The sequence below is a fragment of the Coturnix japonica genome, chromosome 11, assembly GCF_054131305.1.
Source record: "Coturnix japonica strain WE chromosome 11, WE-NBRP24, whole genome shotgun sequence".
In the NCBI taxonomy this organism is placed as follows: Eukaryota; Metazoa; Chordata; class Aves; order Galliformes; family Phasianidae; genus Coturnix; species Coturnix japonica.
The window spans coordinates 12,673,281-12,697,735 of NC_140673.1; the positions used below are offsets into that span (position 1 = coordinate 12,673,281).

The 24,455-nt window shown below is 39.5% G+C and overlaps 1 protein-coding gene across 1 annotated transcript in view; it reads left to right on the plus strand.

Moving 5' to 3' along the window:
* PLPPR5 (phospholipid phosphatase related 5) overlaps window positions 1-24,455 on the plus strand; it is a 302,682-nt gene that overhangs the window by 261,604 nt on the left and 16,623 nt on the right. The window contains exon 1 of the transcript XR_001556897.3: window positions 36-230. The gene's annotated coding sequence lies outside the window, so the exon portion shown is untranslated. Of the gene's footprint in view, window positions 231-24,455 lie in introns of the transcript that reaches the window.

Consider the following 24,455-nt stretch of genomic DNA (forward strand, 5'->3'; position numbering starts at 1 on the left):
TGCGTGCCGCGGGCGGGCGGGGACGGGGCGTCCCTGCGGAGGTGGTTGGAAGGCGGGGGAAGTCGCTGCTCATAAGCGCTCGAACGTGCTGTATTGGAGTTGTGTGTGTGTGTGTGTGTGTTGCGGCCACGTGTGAACGGGGCTCTCGGAGATCACTGGGGGGCTCCGGGCCGCCCGCTGGTAACCGCTCACCGGGGATGCTCGGGGAGAGCGGTGCCCTCTGCAAAATGGTGAGTCCTGTATTAAGCTTGGGAGATGCAGCTACCGGTTTGTTTCCTGGGAAGCCTCAGCGAGTGTCTTAGTACGGTCTATGTGCCCGGGTTTTGTTCCTCTGCTCCGGGCACGTTGTACTGTTGCAAGCCTCCTTCCCTAGCCTGAAAGCAAAACTTATTCCTGGACCCTCACGTGCTCTGGGTGACCCTTCTGTTGGTTGCTGGTTTGGGGTCTGGTCCTCTCCTTGATGTCAAAACTGGAGCTGATTTTGGCGTTTACTTAGGCACGTTAGCATCATGTCTCATGAAAAGGAGCGTAGGGGAAGAATATCCAAACATTTTAACAACGGTAAAGCTGCAGAAAGTTAAACATCAGGCTCAAGGGATACTGAAGCTGCCACAGTTCTTAAGCAATTTCCCTTAAGCACAGCTGTTGCCAGCCAGACTTCACTCTGGGGCTGCACGTGCTTGCCCCAAAGCCTTTCCTCCATCTCTCAGGGTAGCTCTCTGAAAACACAAGAGGTGAGCAGAGATGTAGCAGCTGGGGCTCGCAGTGAGCAGCAGGGCAGGGCTGTAATGGTCAGCAGTGCTGCCCTGTGAGCTGGGTCTGCGCTGAATGTGGGGGCACAGTGCTGGAACCCATACTGGCATGGCACAGAGCGGTGCCCTGCTAGTGGGCTCAGCCCAAAGTGAGGAGGAGCTATGCTGTGAATTCCTTTGCAGGTCTTCCAGCAGGCAGGCGTAGTGCAGTGTTCTGCCCCGTTGTTCCCAAGAAAAGGCAAAACTAATAATCAAATGAAAGTCTTTCCAAATCCACTCACTTGCATAACACCCCAAGCAGCTGGTGAGGAGCATGTTGTGCTCCTCAATAGAGTCTTGAACCACGGACAGGGGAAACGAACGCTGAATATTCACTGAGAGGATACGCTTATGTATTCAATGTATAGTAAGACACCTTGATGTTTGAAGGGGAAAAAGGAAAAAAGAAACTTAAGCCGTAGGGTAGCGGTGGCCGCGTGCTGTGAGCCGGCCGCCACCAGGGGGAGCTGTAACTGTGCCCCGCCGGCTCCGAGCTCCCATCGCCTGTCTCCCGCAATCCGTGCTGCTCCTTCCCGGCCTCCGGCTGCCCTCACGTTTAGAGCTGCAGATTGGAAACCGGTATCGCGAGGTTACTTCCCTTTCTCATCGGTTCTTTATACGCCAGCAGTAAGGTGGGGGCAGTCTTCTGGCCGCGGAGGTGATGGATGAGCGTTGTGCCCTCTCTGGGTTTGTTTTTATTCTGCTGTTTTTAAGTGCCGGAGATGCGCCATGTTTCTGAATGAAGCACCCGTAGCCTGTAAAATGCCGCATTTGTAATGCTTTTCTATTTAAATTCAGGTGTTATAGTTGTGAGGCAGTAACGGAATAAAAGGGAACTTAGCAAGGACTAGAAATGCAGACGGCACACGTTAGGGATGATAAATAAGAGACAGCAGTCAAGAAAAGTATTAAACTGATCTACTGCAGTCCTGAATACTAAGGCTGTCGTCTTTATCTCACTATTTTTTCAAAGTTTTTACCATTCTCTCGAGTTCTTTATTTCTGTTGGAGAGAAATCTCAGAATATACTTTAATTGGATTTTTTTTTTCTTTTTATAGCTTTTTATTATCTCATTAATCAAGCTTAGCAGGACGTATTTTTAGATCGCTCAGTGGTGGTGCTTAGCTTTCTGTGCTTTATATTTGAGGTGTCAGCCTGTGCAAAAAAAGGCATTTGCTGTGGGAAAACAGGCACTGCAGGTAACAGTCTCTTGGAGTTTCAGTCGTCACCAGGAGTGGTGCTGGAACACAGCAGGAAACTTCCCTGCACTCACCCACGTGTGCTGGCCCCACAGCTACCCCAGCTGTACCTAACTAATGGGAGGGCTCAGGGAACCCAGCTGTAGATTCAGGGCATCCTCCCTTCCCCAGCAAGGCCCAGCTACCAGCACTTCTCTGCCCTTTAGCAAACAGAGCTCTTTACAGACTCAAGAACTTGTCACTGATTTTCTGGCATAGGACCAGAGACAACAATAAACAGCTGAATATTTGAGATACTGTGGGAGCACATACACAGAGCTACACCCAGCAGAGGCTATTTACAGATTTCTCTTGTGCTGTTATTCCAAAAGTCCATTTCCATAGATCTTGGCTATTACTTGTTTCTGTGTGCCGGTGTACATGTGTGTGCCTGGGATGTGCATGTGGAACCACCGACATCCTTCCCTGAGTTAGGCCTTGGTAATAATTAAAGGTCAATATGTCAGAAGTCTTCACGCTGTGAATGTTACTGCCCCACTAACTGTTGCACTGAGACCATGCTCAGCAATATTTTGGTAAGGAAATGTTACTATATTGTAAAATGTGGTGTTTTCTAAGTAACTGTTGAGTTGTTGTGAGCTTCTGTTCTGGGCCCTCTTACTGGGGGAACACTGAGCGCAGCACTCACGTGTGCTGGGGCTGAGCTGCAGTTGCCTCCAACTTCTATTTATTCAGTTAAGCCCGAAAAGCTGTTTTGTATTACAAAAATGTCAGTGTTGCATTGCTTGCATTTCCCCTTTTTCCTTGCTAAGAGTGTTGATCCTCGCTAGTAATCCCTTCCAGAGTTGCTTTTTCTTGAACAAATTAAATTTACAAACACCGAAGCAGAACCGAGCTGTTCCTTTGCTCTCATGTGCAGGCTGCATGTGATCCCTTTAGGGCACAATACCACTTTGAATACTTAATGTTGACTTGTCGAGTTGCACCAAACGCACAGCGATATGGACAGGATTAAATCCTGTTTGATTTCCTCTCCTCCCTAGCCAGGCTGTGGGGGGTGCAGCGGGCTCACCGTGTTTTATGCTGTTCCACTGCTGAAGTGCAAATAATAAGCATATTAGTAAATCTGCTGACATCCAGCACCTTGGCACAAATGAGTGCAGTTTTCGAGGTCTGAAATGCATTGTCAAGTAGAATTCTTGTCAGGGTTGTCTAATGTATAAGCAGAAGTCATTACGTTTACACCCAGAAGATAGTTTGATGGTGAATTAAGGGCTGACCTTCCTATCATACCATTTATTAGAGCAGGCTTTACAGTAAGCTCCATATAATGGCTCAAAATCAGGTTAACTCTTCATGTGCCACGCCCAAGCTGGTGGCGGAGTCAGTGTTAAAGCTCTCGGGTAAGATGTGTGTGGCTTAGCTTCCCAACTGCACGCTGTGCTGTGGATGAAAGGTAACTCTTGCTCCTCTATTGCCTTATTGTTGTTGTTACTGTGCTAAGAATAGGAGGTGCTTTAATTGACATAGTGTAAAATGCTTCTGTTGGTGGGTTTACGCCAGGATTGTTTATTTCAGAGATCATCAGATGGTCTTTGTTTTCTGGCTACCCAAAGGAAATTACAATGCAGAGTACTCATAATCACGTTATCTTTTTTTTATAGCTGCAGATCATTTTTATGACATTGTAGATGCGCAAAGCCCTGATCGATACCTGGAGACTTGCTATCCTTTTAGGTTATGTGACTCTGCCAAATTTTAGACATGAAAATATTCCAGGTAAAGCATTATTGGGTTTCAAAAATTTTTACCACATCTAAAAACAGTTGCTGAGCTTCATTGGATGTGAAAGCATTGATTTTTTTGGTAATACTTTGAACTGCTGTCAGAGTCAGTCTGTTCTGATGCAGGATTATCTCTTCTGTTGAAGGAATAGTTTCATTTTTCCAAATAGTTGCTGTTCTTCTTGTTTTTGATGAATAGCGTGTTTAGCAATCTATACTTTATGGCATGAAATATTAGAGTGCCTCTGAGTCTGAAAGTATCCGAGCAATGTATTAATACTTAACACACCTCTGAAGGTTTATCAGATTAATTTGATAAATGTCTTGGAGTTCTTATCTTACTTTTCCTGATGTCGAGTTTGGGAGCTCTGAACCTTCAGTAGAATGGAAGCGATTAACACTCTGGGCCTGTATTTTGCCTGTTTATGACCAGGTGTGGTCCTGTCTGCTAAGTAACTGGAAAGAAATGACAGCAACTGATAGGAATGATACGCATTTACAGATGTCTGCTTGTAACTGAAGATGAAGAGTGAAGTATCTGAGCTGCTGCAGAGCAGTCCACATGCTCTGCAACTGTTTTGCAAGCCTTCATGATCTGTGGCATGAATCTACTCATGTGGAAATGGGCTGAGCAAATTGATCAGGGCATTGTGTCACAGGGGGCAGTAGGCCTAATGGAATGCTGGAAGTCTAGTGCAAAAGTCTTTTTGGTCAGAAACAGGTGGAGAATCGCACTGTCTGTAGTGGCCTCACCATCTGGCACCGTCAGCCAAGAGCTGGGTAGTAGCACAGCCACCAGCTGCTGTCAGGGGCCCCAAGGTGTGCTGGCATCTGTGGCATTGCACCCTGCTGCTGCAGCTGGGGAAGCTTCTCAGCCTTCTATGGGCACTACTTGCCTGCGCTTGGACAGCTAAATCCTGGGTGCTGTATTATTTTGAGGAGCGGTGTCTCAGGGTCATTCGTGGTAGATTATGTCCCCTTCTGTCCTTTAGAGATCAGAAAATGTAAAAAAAAACCATTAATGCAGAGGTAGAAGTATAGTTCTGGATGGCGGATTGTGACCTAGAGGAAAGAATGCAAACAATGCAGCCACAGTGAGGAATTTTAAAGCATGTATGTAAGTCTGCCAAAATGAAAATTGCAGCCTAAAGAACTGAGCTGGCAGTCTAACTACAATCAATATCCAGATTAAGTAAACAATTACAACCTGCCAGGTGAACTGAAGCGTCTTCAAGTGTAAGTTCTGGTTTATTTAGTGGATGCCTTTTTGCCATTTACAAAGTGGGATTTCATTATTATTATTATTTAAATCTTTTTGCAGCCTGCAAGGCAAAGGCAGTGTCAGTTTGTTACTTACTCCTTGCAAAGAAAGGATGCAAGCCAGTTAATAGTTGATGTTATTTTGAAAATCTGAGTATCAGTGAGTTAAAGAAGAGACCAAAATAAATGTCTGTTATGAGCTGATGTGATTAGAGAATGCTAGAGAAGCAAGTGTGGGAGCAAGTAAAACATGTAACAGGGTAATATTAGAGTACTTTGTGAATGCTGACCTTGCCCAACATAGACCCTAGAATGGAAACAGTTGTGTTTGCAACATTTTAGAAGTTTTCTTACCAAATATTAGGGTATGGAAAAGCTCTTGCATGATAACTTGGCAGCTGGTCCACCAGAATATGCTTTATCTCCTTGCAAGGTCTGCAATACTGCTGCTAAATAGCTCAGAATTGTTTCAGTGCCATTAAAAGATAAAAAGATATGCCTAACTCCAAAACACAGCCAGAACAGATTTATAGATGAAAGAGTTTGTGTTTTTTTTTTTTATTTTCCAGTTCAATCTCTCACTACTTACTTGGGGAAAACATGAAACCAATAGCATAGTAGGCAACTGTTCTACAATCATTCTCTTATTTTGTATTTAAGCATGCCAAAATAGCTTCATGCTTTAAAAATATCAGTTGGTCCTTGTGGACAGAGAAGTGCCAAATAGTATTTGTGCCCTTCTGTTCTGAACAAGTGAAGTACAAAGACTGCCTATTCCCTGGTCTCTCACCACTGCATACGTTGCTTAGGATTAGCTGAAGCATGTGATGTATGGGGGGGGGGAGGGGGGGGGGGGGCGGGGAATGCCATATATTGAGATATAGCAGAGCACACAAGAAAACAGAAGAGAAGCCTTCACTAATTTTGTAGACCCACGAAGTAAATTATCTCATTTTATTTCCTCTCAGCATGGTGATTTTACTGTGAAGGATTTGGGAGACTTTCTGTCGGGTACTGAGAGGTACCGGTGCCAAATGCTAGAAAAGAATAGTTGAGGAAACAAGTTAAATGTCAAGGTTTTATGCTAAGAAGTCATCCAGGATGAAACAGTCATCCTGTTTCTTACAGGGAAAATGATGGAGTTAGATCCATATTTTCTAAAACTGATTTTGCACTTAGGGATGTTGTGATAGCAGAGCATTTTGAGATGCTGATCCAGTGGATTTGCAAGGTAACTTTTCAGTGAGATCTGTAGATGGACTGAGGTGCCACGGTGCTGTGTTCTGATGGGCTACAGTCAGCTCTGTAGTTCTGCAGCACTGGCACTTATTTTCCACAGATAGAAAAAGTAAAAGCTCTTAGGCAAGATGAAACTTCTGGGAAGAGTGGGTGTACCTCCCAGCTTCTAGGAGTTAAATCCCTTCTATGTTGGATGAACTTGTACATGTATGAAAGGTCTCCTCTGTATTCATCTCTCTGAGAAGCATTTGCTGGATAGATGCTGCGGGGAGAGGAAGGAAGAAGTAGAGCTAGAGAGATTTTACTTTAGGTCCATAATTCTTTATTTGTGAATTAAAGTTGAGTGTTTTTTGTTTTATTTTACTGAACTTCTAAAGCCAAAACATACATTATGTTGTTCTGTTGTTTTGGTTTTTTTTTTCCAGTGTGCTATCACTTAAGTTAGCAAATGACTGTCTACTAGATTGCAGCCTGTGGCCATATGTGCTACAGAAGATGATTTGATGTTCTGTAGGAATTCCTATTTAAATTGACGTCATGATTTGTACTACCAAATTATTCATGTTTCTATTTTGTATATGAAGCAGGCTAGAATTAAAGGCCACTAACTGTTCTTGTTCTTACATGACATACATGAGGAAAACACATATTTGTTAAGCACAGCAATGAACAGAGAACAATAGGTGAAAAGGGTTCATTTTCCTTATATGTTTCTGAGGGGACTTCTGAGTTTTCTTAGTGGGGAGCTCAACTTTATACATTCTGGCTTCTTTTGAACTGATGGGCAAGCTCTGCTGATGCAGCACTCAGTAGCCAGGCATAGGGAAACAGTCAGCTGGGAATTGCTTCAACCTTTTATTGGGTTATAATAGCTGGGAAGTATCTTCACCTGAATTTTCACCTCTGTGCTTTAGAAAGCCATGATCTATGCCAGGAGGAGTTGTGTATGAGAGACAGGAGACTTCCATTTGGTTCCTGTTCTACCAAAGTATCTCCTGTAATTCTTAGTAAGCCCCATGTTTTCTGTCTGAGGCCCTGTATGGATGAGGCAGTTCAAGTGGTTTGGGTGCTGTGCTGGAGCACTAGAAGGCCATCCCAGCCTTCAGATATCCTCTCTGCCTGGTAATAGCCATCAGGCAGATTGGAGCACATCTCTTTAGCTATCTCTGTACTTTCTTAGGGCTTAGGAACAACTTCTGATAAGATTCCTGTGCTGTAGCAGAACCAATGCAAATTATTCATAAAGCAATGAAGAAACTGGCCTGAGATTCCCTTGGGAACATGTGGCTGGTGTGTGGATGCCTTTTGCCTTTATCCTTAGTTTTACTCACACACCTGAATGCAAACACCCACCTATAGATGCTGGGAAAGGAGCAAAAAGTAGATGGCCAAGACAAGCACGATAGCCATTAATTTAAATCCATCTGAAAGAAGTCTGAATAATCCTCTAGGTACTCATCCTATTAAAGAAAGTATGATCTGTTGAATAAGGCATTCCTTCTCATTATTTTTGTAGTATGGAAAAGCAGGTAATGTACAGTTCAGTACAGAAACTGTAGGAATGAGTCACTTGTAAAAGTATAGCCTGAAATGCTAATAGCTTTAAAACAAAATTATGCCCATTTAAAAACAAATCAGACATTTTTTTTTAGGTAACTGACATTTGAGCAGAATGGATACAAATAATCTCACAATTGATCAAAAGGTAAATAATGAAATATACCACTGCATAGTGAGGAAGCTGAAAGTAAGGAAATAGCATTGGTAAACTGCCTTTGCAGATTGAGGTTGACATAATTGGTAAAATGAGCCTGAAACTGAGAAATGGGAGTTAAGATGGCTTTTTGAACTGCCAAACCTTTCTCTAGTAAGCAGAAAATGTGAGTTCAGATGTATTCCAGTGCTGAAGGAGCTAGCTGCATGCAGAAGCGTGGCGAGCAAGAAGAGAAGAGAATGGCATGGATAGCAATGGTTGGGGAGGCCAGTCTGATCCAGCTCCTGCAGTTTCCATGGATGGATTCCTTTTTCTTCCATTCCTGCACCGATAGGTGCACCCATGAGTCATAAGTGCCACCAGTGCATGTGGCGTCTCTGCAGCTGAGCAGCAGCAGCCATTGTGTGTCTGGGAGGGCAGGGTTGGATTTTTGGAGAGATAAGTGCTGCAAAAGTCAGATCTGTGCTTCAGGCTGTAGTTATGTTCTGTAACCAGCTGAAGGATTTTGAGTAATCTGAATAAAATATGCTTATGGTCAGGAAAGAGTAATTTACGTGTTTTTATGCAGGGTATTAGAAGAATTTAAAAAAGAGAGTGAGAAAACAGATCTGGACATAGCAGTCGAAGGATAGAACTGCATGTTAATTTGCATGGTAGGTTAAAGAGTAACTAGTGTAGCTATTCTGTTTGAATGAAAAGCACTTCAAAATCAGAGGAGGATGTCTACTAGAATTCTACTAATTCTGTGAGTCTGTAGGGTATTCTTGGGTTGGATTTAGTTTCCAAAAGGAATCTTTTTAAAGCGTATTGTGTTTTAATGTTTTATGTGTGGATAAAGCGTTAAATGTTACCAGCACTTGTGACCAGATGGTTGGGCAGCCCTAAACATGGGAGTACTTAATTTCTTCAGAATACCTGGGAGAACAAAAACTAGTAGTACTGTTTATTTCTGCTGGTAATAGCTGACTGGCTTTGTTGTCTTGGCTGTTTTCCCCCCCCCCCCTCTGCCAATTAGAGGCCAACTTTAATGTTTCACTTAAGTAACGAAGATACTCTAGATGAACTGATTGAAGAATGTATGTTGTGTGATTCAGATAAAGTCAGATGATAGGATTAAGACCAGTAGGTCTGTAGCTGAGAATTTCAGATCACATAGATGGATTTGGATGATTAAATCAATCTACATAGACAGCTCTGAAATATCTGGAACTTTCTTACTGACAAGTCTGAAAACCAAATGAAGTTAATACCCAAGACCAGAAAAATAAGGAACCTCTTAACTGGACAAATCACTATATAATAAAAATAAATGAACTGAATGAAATAAGGATTGCAAAAAAGTCTGACAGCAAATAAATGTATGCAAAATAGGTAAAGAAGCATAGGAATAGGATGAATTGAACAAGCATCAAGCGGAACTATAGACTTTACGCTGGATATTGAGCATGATAAAATTACCCAGCCATAAGTATATGATCACAGAAACAAACCACTACAAAGAGCAGAGGAGCACTGTTCAGAAGCTGAGACCTAAAGAGTAAGAAAATACTTTATTCTGTCCTCTGGAGCTGATGATATAGACATTGGTGGAAAATGGAAGTTGCCTAATAGGAATGTGTCCACAGACCTTAAAATAAAAATCATTGCAAGATGAGCTACAAAATGTGAGAACTGGGACATAGTGAGGGGCAGTGATCAGCTGTTTCCTGGCCAGAAAGAGGAAGGGGCTAGCTCATGAACTCTTATATTTGATATGACAGCAGATAAACAGTGATTAAGGAGAAGGAAATACGGTTTAGGTAGTTTTAGGTACATTAGTCCAACCTTGTGGTCTTAAAAGAAATTTTGAAGAGATTTCTTCTCATTCGACCAAAAGCATGGATTTTTATTTTTTTTAAGGTGAATTGCTTCCTGTTTTACCACACCTGTGGGCTCAAACAAATTATTTTGTATGATCAAATTATCCTTTGAGGTAACACAGGGCATCTTTTTAAAGTGTCTTGAGCATGGATCAGTCTAGCACTACTCCTTTACTCCACATCTGTATCTTAGTTATGGTATAGAATGTGCAGATCAAAATTTGTACCAGCATGGATTTCAATTTTTACTTACAACTTTCTCATGTTGAATACTCAGAACTGAATTATAGAACATAGGTGATGGAGTCTCTGTGAGATTCTCTTCCAGCTGATTTAGGATACAGCTAGCTCTACAAAATGATCTTCACTTTCTTCTGGAGAATGACTGAGAGATTACCAAGAAGGCATTTGAATCTAAAAAGATTTTCCTGTAGGAATCCAGCTCACTAGGTGAATTTCAAGTTTTGCCTTGGAAAGTAAGTGCTTTAAGCCTTGCGCTGGCACTAAGCATATGTTAAGTTGTAAACAGCAAATTGCTTAGAAAAATATTTTTAAATTAAGCAATGCTATTGTAAATGAGGTGTGAAACTACAGCAGACCTTTCCCAGAACTGTTCTCTAATAAAAGAAATTATTTCCTGACTATCAGGACTTACAGCTTGACCAGAAGCATCCTAAATACCTCATTCTCTGTTCTAAATCTACAGGCACTGCAAGAGAAAATGGACAGTTAAAGACTTTAGGCAGATACCAGAACACAAGTGACTCTTACATTTCATAATGAGTGCTCTTCCAGGCCTTTTGAAATAGTCCACTGTACAGAGGCCTGAGCAGTTCTTCATGGAACTGAGATGAAAAGTGTGGGGCAGTTTTAGAACACAGGTTATTTTACTGTTAAAATTAGTGCTTACAGTGCCTATAACTGTTGAAAATAGAGCTGGAAGAGGACTGTGCAATGAATAATAAGTTTAGGCGATGCTGATAAATTAGGAATAAAACCTGAAAGTAGAAGATGTTCCTAGAAGTTTTTTAATCTTCCCATTTCCCCAAAATTAAATATCAAATTATTGGTAATTCTTGGCATCCTTTGCAGAAATGGAATTCTGATACGCTCATCAAAAGTTCTCATCATTAGAAGGGGTTGATTGTATCATCTACAGTAGAATTATTCCACACCATTGGTATTTCTTGGCAGAATGAAAAGTTTTCACTTGACATTGTGTAACCCCTGGGAAAGAAAGAGAGCCCTACCTTTCCGTGAATAATTCATCAGTGAGGCATCACACTGACTATTCCAGAGAAGTAATCCTTTCTTTCTGGGGAAGGGAGAGGGGTACTAAGTCCACTTCTGTGGGTTTTTTTGTTTTGTTTTGTTTTTGGGGTGTGTGTGTATGTAAATTAATCCATGTTGTTTTCCAAAGGGTTCTAAAGCAGACCAGCTTTCTGAGAATGTTGTTGGATTGTTTGGAATTAACCAAAAATGCTGATAAGGTCAGTCTTTCTCTCAGAAATCCAGCCAAGTAGCTGTTTAGTTAAAATGTGCTAGAATATAATTTCTAATGACAGGGTTATACTGACATTATTAGCCATGAGCATACAGACCACATATTAAACACCTGCCAGACCCAAGATTGTCCATGGCCTTTTTTCTGGAAAATGTTGTCTTTCGTATTTGATCAAACACTGACAAACTCAACATTCACGTATGTGATTAAAGCAGCAGTGAAATGCTTACAATAAGTCAATTTCTCCTATTTTTAGGTTATAAAAATGGTGCATTTTCCATTTAGCTGGATGAACATTCCTATTGCAAATAACAAGCTTAAAAAGTGTAAGTTGAAACATAAGACCCAGTATAACATTTTTATTATTTCAGGTAAGCCATTCTTAGGTCTCCTCTTTGAAGGCTCTACCATTGCATTTTTTTCATAAAATTATATCAATAGCAGATGTTCACTTTATTATTTTCTTATTCACTTCTAATATGTATTTTTCATGCCTTCTGGAAAAGGTTGGATATCATTTTAAAGCGTGTTCTTGATAACAGGCAGGCAAGGGCTGGATGAGCCATTCCTTTATTCATATGTGCAATATCTTGGGTATTCGAAGGGCTCTTTAGTGATCCCTTTCTCTAAGAAGCTCAAATAATTCCTGGTATTTTATTAATCTGTCAGAGCAAGGGTTGCTTCTGAATTTATCTTGGTATTTCTGTCTGAAACTGCTGTGCAGCCTATGCTTCAAATTGCCAGCATTAAATCAACATAGTTTTCCTCCTCATTCTTCATCAATTTGTCATATAGATAAGCCCACTACCTGCACAAGCAATCTTCCATTATCCACTGTTCTTGCTGGTTTCTTCCATATACTTCCATCAACACCCACAGAGGCTTTTTACTCTCAAATATATTCTGTCTTTTTCTCTTTAGGTTTTTTAACTCTGTTGCTTAAGATGATGTCTGCTGATAGCTAATGACTCTAAAAATTGAGCGTGTCATATGACTTATTTTCTCAGTGATATAGCTAGGTGGTTTGGACTTTAGTCTCTTGACATCCTATAAAGGAAATAGGGAAAAAAAAAAAAATGTAAGTCAGATTTTAAAGAAGTACATGAGGAAAAATGTGTGTTGGTGACTTTCGTTATTTATTTTTCTTTATGGTAACTGTAGCATCCGCATATCTAGTTACTGAAACTGGACACATTGAAAATTTACCTGTTATGGGCAAGTAAATAAATGTATACCCCCCCCCCCCCCCCCCCCCCCCCCCTTATGAGCTAAGGAGGAAGTGTCCTTCCTGATCAGGTTTCATCCCCATAAAGTTTAATCATTATTTAGATTCCTGTTTTGTCATGTATTTGCTTGTTCTTAATTGTGCTACTGTGATTTGTGTAAATGCAGCCTCTATAACTCAGATTTTTTATTGGCATCGTAAAATAGTAAAGAATTTAGAAAGCCAGTATTATAATAAGCACTGTGTTTGAAAATATCATGCCTCATTTTTCTCCACACTATATCGGCAGCAGAGCGCTATTGTCCATCCCGATTATTTCACTGTTTCAATTAGGCAGCCAAGGAAGGAAGAAGAAAAACAGCTGATATAGATTAGGTGACCTGTTGTAGATCACAGCACACAACTTTGAAAAGGAGGTTCACAGCCAAACGTACTAAGTTTGGTGTCATCGGAAATGTAACTCTCATTTTTAGGAGTAAGTGGAAGGTTTAAAATAGACGTGAATTGTGTTTTTATCCCATTTCTTCTTCTCTATATAAATAACTATTAACAGCAGCTATGGTAAACCTCATTGAAATGTTTTTGTTTTTTTCCAAAAAATACTGTTTTTCAATTATCATCATAGTACTTTTTTAAGAAGTGTTGAAAACAAAACGAAAAGCTCAGGAAGAAAATCTTTGCAAACACTGCTTTTCCTCCATTAGAGCACAAGCACAAGTCAAAAAGGGGCATATGCTTTTCATAGCGCCTAACATCCAAGCGTGGGCATGCTGGATACCAAAAAAAAGAGCTGCTAGACTTTTTACAAGGATTAGATTTCTTTACAAAGGAAAAGATTAGCAAAATTACCAAAACACCTGAAGAAAAAATAAATTCAGAAATAAAATAAATGAGGGACTACTCTAGAAATGCCTGTAATTGTATAGAGTGTTTGCGTGTAAATACTCTAAAGGAGACATTTCCTCCTTCGAAACAGACAGAAGCTGCTGATTCCCTCTGCTTCCTTATTGCTGCTGCGGGTGCCCCAGGCTTTTTCCTCTAGTGCAGCTGTGCTCTGCTGAAATAAATGGCACTTCCTGGGGGCTGCATCTTTAGTTACTGGTACAAGAGTCACTATAATGTGCACTGAGATATTTCAATAACGCTTTCAAATGACTATTAAAACACAACACTGAATAATAAAATCACATGGTTGCAGACAGTGCTACCAGTGACACAGCTACCTACAAATTATTCCCTTCAAAGAGGAGCTAGTAGAAAAATTGTACAGCAGCACGGAAAAGCATAAAAGCCCAGATGCGCAGTGGTGTGGTCTCACTGCTGGCTGCCTCTTCTTCCCAGCTCCCTCCCTCTTTTCTGTTTTGATTTACAGTCTTCAAAGTACAGAGTTCTCCCAGCTCAGCTAATCTATTGCCTCTCATTAAGGGGAATAATCATTCATGCCTAGCAGTATGAAGTCTGGAAAAGCAGATTCAAAACATACCAATGTTTTCAAGCTGATCCAAGTTATTTCCTATACAAAGTGAAACGATATTGAAGAACTGTAGCAAAGTGTTCCCTTCTCTTTCCTAACATCCAGCTGCAAATGGATTGTATTGAAGATGCTTCTGATGCAGCAGGTTGTTGGTTTCTCAGAGCTGGGACACGCAGGGCTCATCTGCCAGGGGCTTTGCAACAATTGAGGCTGTTGATCTTAAAAGCATCTGGGGACACCTTGCCTAGCTCCGAGTGCTTTGTATGTCAACTATCATACCAGTGCATCAAGGCAACAATGTTACGAATGTAGAGCAGTGCACAGCTCTTAGGGCAATTAAATAGGTCTTAACGTTCTGCTGAGTGCTTGGTTAAGGAGCCCCACGGTAGCTAACGCAATCTAGCCCTAGGCTTTCTTCTTTCAGTTTTTTTTTTTGTTGTTGTTGTTGTTTGAATTTTGCTAATTCTATCTTTAAACATATTTTGCACTTTATCACTTTTTTTTTTTAAATTTATTTATTTTAATCTGAGCAGCTAGGTGTATCACCCTATGCCCATGAAGATAATGGAAGTGATATCTGTAATGTGAAGATGATATAACATTTTAAAGACGAGCATTTTTCCAAGCAGACTGTATATTCACAAAATGTTAGAATTTGGGCTTTTTCCAATAGCAACCAGGACCACATCATTAAATGCCATATTCTAGAATCATAGAATCACCAAAGGTGGAAAAGCCCTCTAAGATAAGCCAGTCCAACTGTCCACCTAGAAGATCCTTTCCCAGCCATGGCTCTTCAGACAGTTGTCCCTTAAATTAAAGCAGACACAGATCTTGGGTTTAAGTTATTTCCTCATGGAAGTAATTTCTATTACATTCTTCACAGAATATGCAATATCTGCTTGAGGATACCAAGATTTGTACTGCAGTGTTTGTATGGTTCATAATGTTTGCCCAATGATTAAATCTTCTGAGCGGCTCCCCCCCCGCCACCCCCGCCCTTATTATTATTATTGTTATTATTATTATTATTTTAAATAGGATTTCAATCTCATCTTGCATTCTGGATGATTTACTTTTATCATCAGAACTGTCAGAATTTGTACTAGGTACTTTGGCACCTTGCCTATTTAATGACTGGTTTATTTGGGAACAGTTCCAGTTATCTCATATATATTTCCAGCATGTTTCTGAAAACAGTTTTTGTCTCCACACTATTTGAGAAAATCAGTAATTGAAACATGAACTATGTGCTACTTTGATAGAAAGTATTTTCTGGTTTTGTTTTCTGCTTGGGAAGGAATCAAATTGCAGCTAGAATGGTCATTTATTCTCTCTCTCCGTATTTTATTTCTGCTAGGCTGTTCTACAGACCTGAAGGGTAGTGTGAAAGCCTCCTGGACACATCCAGGTGCATTTACATGTTGATGCTTTGCAGATACATAGAGTTACCTGAATGAAATATTTGCAATTTAAAGAATTTTAATTTCCTTAAAGCTTGGATATGGTTTGAAGTGTCAGGGAAGAAATGTCTGCATTTGCCTTCAGCTGATTATTTTCTATAGTGGAAGCAAACGGTCCTCAAAAAGATGTCTAGGAAAATTAGTTTTCTTTGATTCTTCAGTAGCTTAAATGCATTGCTTAATTTCACCTGTTTCTGTGTATTTGTGCATGTGAATACAGCAGGATTAACGTGTTTGGGAAAGTTAAGAGCTGCTGTAAAAGAAGACAGTGGATAGTTACTCAAATTCAGCATAATTGAGATTAGAGATGCAAACAACTGCTCTTGGTATCGATAGCTGTACCTGATGTTCTCTTGATGATGTGTCATTTTGAAAATACATGATTTTCAAGATGAAGCCTTTTATTGAGCTGTCAAAATCTTACAGTTCAGATTTCAGAAATAATTAAATTACACCTTATACACTTAACTAGAGAGACTATGCTTTTCACATGCAGCATTGCGCTCAGCACAAAAACAAATGCTAATGTGACTATCTGTACAGGACCAAACTTTAACTGAGATCTGGGGTGTTGCCATGGCAATTCCAATTGTTGGAAAAAAAATCCCTTTTGTGCTTCATTCTGACATTATATTGCAAAATGATGATTATGAAGAAAGATGCAACCCAAAAGGGGGGAAATTCTCCTTTTGAAGATGTAAAACATACTTTCTATCCCATTTACTTTTTGTGAAACTCTTAAGTATGTGCCCGGATTGCTATAAGCTCTGTTTTTTAAAGATTCAGATACATTTTTATTTTACAAACTGCCATAAAACAATGTTATACCTTCCAAATATAATATTCTACAACATAGAAAACTTCAAGGCATGTAAGCCATTTCCTATGCAAAATATCAATTTCTATTATGTTATACTGCAGACATGGACTTCTCTGTTACTTAACAGTGCTGCCTACATTAGCTGAAACATCTAAAATACAAAACTTGCCTGTTATTTATCATCTATATAAAACATAATCAGAATAGCTTGTAACAGTCAATAGATTAGTCATTTCTGTTACTAGTTATAACACTGTATTTCTACTGATACATCTCACTGTGAGAAAACTGATATGGCTGTTACCTATTCCTTGCTAAATCAGTATCAAACAATCTTTACATTAAAAATAAAAACAACAAACAAAAAAAAAAGCAACTCAACCACACACACAGAGAATGCACACGCGCACACAAAACACAATGCACAGCAATGCTTCAAAAGAGAAACAAATGAAAGGATACAGATAGGATTTGGTTTGCACTGCAGTTCACACTGAAGTTTACTGTGCATTCTTTTGTGTGGGGAATGCATAAAATGGGAAACATTTCCAGAAGAGAACTAATTCTTGCAGTGCTGCATTGCTGCTTTATAAATAAATCATTGTCCTTTCTTTATTGATCACTGGAACAAACCAGTCGAAGAATGCTGACTTAGAGAAGCCCTTCTTGGCATGTTGGATTGAGAAAAATCCTGGTAAGTGGGACCCAGCAGTGGGGAAGAGGGAAAAGCCCACACTGGGTGGAGATCAGGTTTGTTACATTAATCCCAGCCGTTTGATTCATTTCTTACCTACAAAAAACCTTGACAAAGAAGCCGAGTTCTACCAGCATGTCTTTCTTCCTTTCTTTCTTTCTTTTCATAATATCATTGATCGGGGGAGTATTAAATACAATACTGGTTGTAACTGATTAATGCTGAAGATCTGTGTATTATACATTCTGATTTTTATTTTTATTTTTTTATTATTATTACTTTTAGAGCATAACAACACATTCCAAATTTAATCCAGACTTTTTATAATCTTAATAATGATATTTTTGTGTTGAGAAATAGAGGCTCAGTTTTTTTAGGCAAATGTTAGTTTAGTTAGTAGACTTGTCTGGAAAAAGCAGTGCAAACTGCAGACTGAGGTGAAATCTGAATTTTGTTTGGTTATCTTAAAGATCACAGCTTGCCAGTCTGACAACTTTGTGATGTCAGATTGTCCTGATTTGTCAAGATTGTTAGTATCAGGCCCCAAGGCTTTTCTGGGAGAAAGAATAACCTGTTACAGCAATGAGCTGAGAAATACTTTTTCTATGTGTCTGACCATTGTTATCAGTATTGCATTTTAGAGGTGTGTACCTAATAGAACAGGGCTTTTACCAAATCTTGTAGTAGGTGTCCTTCTCTGAACTATATTCACAATGTCATTATCCAGAAATTTCAGATAGTTCTAGAATATACATTTCTTCTTTTTGATACAGTGAGATCTACCAGTAGATATGGGACTGTGCTAGTGGCAGATTGTTCAGGTCCATGGTGATGCATAGGTTTTGGAGCATGTTGTTGTCACATTACTTTTTTCTGTTTCCCGTCAATTATAAAATACTTCCAGGATGTGGGTTTGTAAATCACAATTATTTATTCCGCTGTGTGTTTTGTCTCAAATGTGGTAATTGGAGGCAGCACATGCTAGTGGCATCCTCCCCTGGTGCATGTCTGGCTGGGTCATAAAAAGCGAAGTATTAGTGAGCTTTCTTGGAAATAATAGGGGCACATGGTTTCAAGCAGAAGAGCTCAATGTGAGGGATTACAAACCTTAGCCAGGAGGTGAGCTGAACCCTCATGTGATGAGGACCGCTCTGTGCTGAACAACCCCAACTGGTCCCAAACTTCCCCAACCTGAGCAGTAAATCTGGAGCAAAAGGAGAGTTTAGAAAGCAAATCTGGAGGCACAGACCAAGCCTGCCTTGTTACTGTCATGGCAGAAGCACCCAGCACAGCCCCTGTTTTCAGTGACTGGTGGCATAGGCGTGCCCTGCCTTTTCCCAGTACCCAAGTGTTGGTCTTTCTGTGCCTCCTGCCACCGTGCTGAGACACCTGCCACCATATTGGATGGAATAAGTGGTGATTTACTTAGTTATATGAAACAATGAAATCTTTTAAACAGACAGACAGGCGAACACAGCATTATTACCTATTTATTGACCGTCCCAATCTTCCAGCTGAAGCGGGGAGTCTGACCGCTGACCACTAGATGACACTGTTGTATAAGGCCGTGTTCAGCATTAATGGCTTTAACAATAACTAATTTACTTAGGGAACACGTATGTGTATAATTAGGAGTCATCAATGTCTTTCTTTTAAAATAAAATAAGTTTACCATATCCAATTAGATATTTCTTAAAAGATGAATTTCATTCTAATTGAGTAAAGCTATGCTACTGGTTTAAAATATAGCAAAGGGTGTATTTGTATCTACTTTCACAGTTTCCGTGTTTTTTTAGTACTTGCAATAAATGGATCTGATTACACCATTTAAATCGATGCTCTCTCAAACTGGTATGACATAAATGATGGTTCTGTCATTGGGATTTTACTGCCATTGTTTTCCGCATGTGAGGTTTGTTAGTGATCTCTCTCTTAAATCTCATTCTGTCTTTCCCCCTCCTCCCTACTGTGATCTTGAATCTGCATCTTCTTTCCATCAAGACTGAAGTAATCTATTTAAAGAGCCAAGGACTGCCACCCTGCAGGACTGGTCAAGGCACCTCAGGCTTCCAGGCAGTACCCATCAGCAATCCTCAGTGAATGAATGAGCTCCAAAATGTCCGTTGTGTGAGGGGTTTCATTTAAAGCTCAGATTTCCTGTAGCTGAGTGTTGTCTGTGGAAAATCTGCTTTGTAAAGATGTCAGACTAAATTCAGCTTAGGTGAAATGCAAATTCGGTGCTTTTCTATAGGAAAATTGCCTTTAAGCTTCTGTGTGAGCTCAGGAGGATCAGCTAGGCTGTGCCACACCCAGGGCAGGCAAGACTTCCCAAGGAAATATTGTTAATGCCAGAATTTGCTTTACCAGGTGAGTTCTGGATATCCCCACCGAAATGCTGTCTCATTGCCCATACTGGGGCTGTGCTTTCTTTACAGTTCCTTCAGGTCAATAAGAGGTTTGAGACAGGTGATGTTTGCATCAGCCATGGTGACTCCAGGCAGGCCCACCACTTTTGCCTTGTGGCTGTTCCTGTCAGTCCGTTCCTGAGGCTGCTTGAGCACAGCTCGTCTTTTAGATCTTGATGGCATTTTTGAAATTAATTTCAGTTATTTTCTGGAAAGAAAAAAAAAAAAAAAAAGCGACTCCTGCAACAAAATAATGACAAAGTCATCTTAGAATCATTTCCAGAATGTGGTTTATAACTACACAGTACCTCAGAAGTAGCTTGACTATTATCCTATTTGTGCAATGCTTTTTCTGCTATCCCTGTATCTCATATGCAAGATTAAGGGCTATTATACTAAGTCACATCTCTGTCTTATTTATTGAAGTGTTGTTCTGCTAAATAAGGGATCTCAGCAATGATTTGAGCTGGCTAAAAACCTGCTTGAAAATTATCTTTCAGCAGAAGGTTTTCAACAAGCTCTATTTTTGAAGCTAAAGTACTTGAATTCCCAATGACCAAATTCATTAAAATATAAATTAGCCTAAAGAAACAGATGAATTACAATGGATTATTTGCATATCATATTTGGTGTGAATGTAACAGTTTCTTCATGTAGACTAACAGATACTACAATCTTCAGAACCCTACAGTTGAGTAAATGGCTACGGGGAGTATAAGGAAGGAAAGAGGACAAGGGTGGAAACTATTTGTACTAAAGAATATTACATAATTTTGCAGTCAGAATTAAAGCCTGTTTTAAACCAGGTTCCTCAACTAAGGTATATCTTATCAAATCAGTCAGCATCAGAGGTATATGCATGTCACAGTGTTCCAACACAGAAGGAAATTCAAGGAAATAAATGTCATGTTTTGATTGTATTTTCAGAATTGTAGATAATTAGTGATTATTGCAAAACAGGAGAATGTGATCTGAGAAATAAAGGTGAAGAGCAATCAGGCTGGGTGGAATTACAATGCCTTATCTCTGGGGAGGTAAATGATCCAACTGTGGTAAAGACCTTTGCATCTGCAAAAGGCAGGAATAGAAATTACTCATAAAGTTTGACCTGTTGTTCTGTAAGTAATATAGCAGGGACTCCAACACGGAGTATCTTGTCAGTTCCTTCTAATAAATGAGGCTGAACTGAAACAGTGGCTTCTGTAGTTTCTCTGATCTGTACCAAATCTCTGCTCAATGCCTTCATGTGTATTTCTGTGAATTGCTGATGCACTTGGCCAGTGAGTTTTCTGTGACTTCAAAGCCAAGCCTTTCACTTTGCTTTGTATAAAACATGCCCAGAAGCTGGGTACTGAAAAAGAATAAGTAGGGAGAAAAATATTGATTTTTAGATGTTAGGATAATCTAACAAAAATGGTTCCACCTAAAAAAAGAAGAAAAAAAAAAAAAAGAAAAAAGCCCATCTCTACTTCATTTCATTTTGGATTTCTTAGCTTTCTGGATGTTGTGCCCAGAGTTTCAAGAGAACTCTTTTGTAGGGAGATAACTAGCTCCGTATAGATGCAAACAGTAACTACGAATATTGCATCTATAACTTCTACACTGTACAGCAGTACTGGAGAGTATACTCTTAAAAGACACTTTTGTCACATCGTTTTCTATGAGAAAGGATGAAGAAAGGCTTAGTCACTCTTCAAGAATGACTGGAATCACGTTCATCACAGGCGTTTTGGAAGGGGTTTTGTCTGACATGGTAGACCACAAGCCTGATTAACTCTAATGTAATTACCTTTGTTAGCTTTTGTGATGTAACTCAATGTGTGTCATTGTGCATCACTCTGATGAAGTAATGTTGGGAAGAAAGCTGAAAGAGCCAAATAATCCCAGACATGTGGTCCCCTTTTAAAAAATGACTAAGGCATTTTGAAGCCTACAAGTCAATAGACCTTTATACTTCTGAATCACCTAGAATACCTTTGAAAATGCAACCTTTCATACAGTCCCATCTTTCTAAACTGCTTGAGGCACCATCCCAGATTTTCTAGATAAATTTGAGGTCAAGAAAAATAAGGGATGGCTGAGTTCAGATTCAAACTAGGAAATAATATACCATAGGATGTGAAGAAGAAAAAGTTCCAGGTCTAAAGCTTTTCAGAACAACATGATTTTATAATTCTGTGATATGATTTTCATAGAGCAAGTCACAAAAGCAACTAAAAACTTATAAATAATCTGATAAGTATTACTGCTCCTTAGGAAAGTGTTTCAACAACAAAGTGACTAGCAACCTTTTACATTTGTTGTTTAAAATACTTTCCACCATTTTCTTGATATTGTTGAAGTTTTCATGGGTGAAAGAATTCTTAATATTCAACTTTGCAGCATTTGAAAACAACTCGTATTAGATCATTTCATTAGAGATTTATAAACTTTATTTAAACTGAATCCAAGGTAATGGGGAAAAATATTGCAGATGAATAATTTTGTAGGGATTAGGAAGAAGTGTTTAGTATCAGAGCATATAAATAGTTCTAGCTGACAGCAGAACAATAACTTCAAAAGATCACAGATCACTCTCTGCTTTTAATAAAAAATAAACTAGATTGATTCAATTTGAAGATAAAAAATGGCTCAATTCTGTTCTTCAAGCATTTTTCAGATATCTTAACTGTTGATTTCAGTGGTTTTAGTCCTGATTTGCACTAATAAAAATGAGGTGCAAATGAGTGCTGATGAGTCTCTACTGAAGTTAAAGGAATAGTTGAAAATGTCTATAAATATTCATTAAAATTCAGGAACAAACCCAAATTGATCATGACTTTTGGTGAATTTGCTGACTATGAACATATAAGCACATAATATTAACTTTCATTAAGATTTGCAAAGGCAGGTTTTCAACTAGACTTTTCAGATACGGGAAATAAATGCTTAGCAACAAATTCTTAGAATTGCAAGATTCGGATTTCACACCATGTTGCATATCTGGAGGATGCAAAGAAGGTTTTGTCTGTGTGGAGACCATTGGTGAACCCTTACTTTGTTAGCTGTGGGAATCATCAAGAAGAAGAAACAAATGAGAAGAACAAATGTAAGAAAATAAGAAACAGTGAGGATTTCTATTTCAGGGTTTCTTTTTTTAATGTATTGAACACTGTAATTGAGCATGAAGTGATTCTTAGAGTCTGGCTTCTCATTTGTGCTGTCAGGAGATTGTCACCTGTAAGTGCCGTGACTATGTCCAGGCAAAATCATTTTAAGAAAGTAGTTGGGTGCTTTTAACTGCTTGAGACACAAGAGTCAAGATAAAGTGCAGTGGCTGATAATTTGAAGTAACTTAGCAAAAGCAGTGTGTGTGTGATTGATTACTGTCACTTGACTCCAAAATGGGTTGTGTGGTTTCTATAAGAAGCGAACTTCTAAGAAGCTCTAAATCCAATAAGATGTTTATATAAAATAGTTCTTGTGGTGTATCAAGCTTAAGTTTGATCTTGAGTGTGTTGTGGCTTGCAGAATGACCTGCAAAAATTAAAAAACAAATTAAAAATCATATTAAGGAGTACAATAGAAGGGATAGTTGAAGAAGCCTTCTGTGGCAGGGGAAAGAAACCTGTCAGTGTGTGTGTGCAAGGACAGGATGTGTCCTGCTTGGTGCACTGGTGTTTGTATCGCAGACACAAGGAGAGATAAGAAGAGACCCATTTGTGGGCTGAGTAGAACAGGTTGAGACCTGAGCTGTGACATGTAAAGATGCCAGGAGCCTGCAGAGGTACCACAGGACCCTGGGCTGGCTTAGAGGGGGTGGGCTGAAACACCTTAAGTGATGAAGGGGCACCACTTGGTGTGAATAGCCTGGGCAAAGTTTGCACCAGCTCACTGTGCTGCTAGTCTTGCCAGGGCAAGGAAGGGTGTTTGTTAGGAACTGCAGTCTAGAAGTGCTTTTTTTTAAAAAAAATTATTTTTTATTTTCATTTTCATTTATTGATTTTTATTTTATTTATTTATTATTTTACTTTATATTCTTATTTTACTTTATTTTCAAGAAATGTGGAAATGAGAGACATGGGTTAGCAGGCAAAGTGGGTTGGGGTGATGTTTGGACAAGATGGTCATAGTGGTGTTTTCCAAACTTAATGATTGTGAGATTCTAAGAGCCTAGCCATTTATTTTGCTGGAATGTGCTCTGATTTAAACTTTTTGTATCTTGTCAAGTGAAAAGCATGTTATCTGTGGCTGGTCTGGGGCACTTTCTTACTAGGGGACTAAAGAACTGACGTACATGCTAGTGCACGGGTATTCCCTGTGCAGGGAGAGCGCTGCTCCCAGTCAGTTACTGGAGTCAGCTTTAGGGTAGGTGTTGGGTAGGGCTGGGTCAGCCCCTCAGCAGGCAAAGCCAGAGCCTCCAATGCACAACGGGTGGGGAAAGGTTGTTTATGATGTGTAAGATACCCTAAGAGGGTCATAGAGCTTGAAAGAAATCAGATCAGGTTTCTGAAACTGAGACAACTAAATTATTCAGCATGCTTTGCTTGCAAAGGTGCTGAGCACCTTGAATCCCATGTTTGAACAGACTGCAAGCTAGAAAATTATTTATTGGAAGAAAGTTGTGAGTAATTTGAAACCAGGGATTATCTGGGGAGGTTTTGAAGAGATCTGTAGACAATTTATAAACAAGAAAATAAGAATGAATAAATTATTTTGTTACATTTTACTTCATCTCTAGTTTTGATACTGAAGGAATTCAGCCCAAGTGCCTAGAAGGCATGCATGCAAAGGATTGGATTTCTTGTGTAAAAGCTATACAATGTGATAACATACTTGTACTGCATATTCAGTTTTGATATGTAACCTTTTAAATAAATTGGAATACTCTTTGTACCTATACTGGCTCACACCGAGATATCATAAACAATAATTCTGTAAAGGTCACTTCCTCACTAAGCACTTAAAGCTCGTGGTAACAGCAGTGTAGGACTATTAAAAGGACCTTTTTGTTTCTATTTTTTGGTGGTCCCTGGTAGTTTTT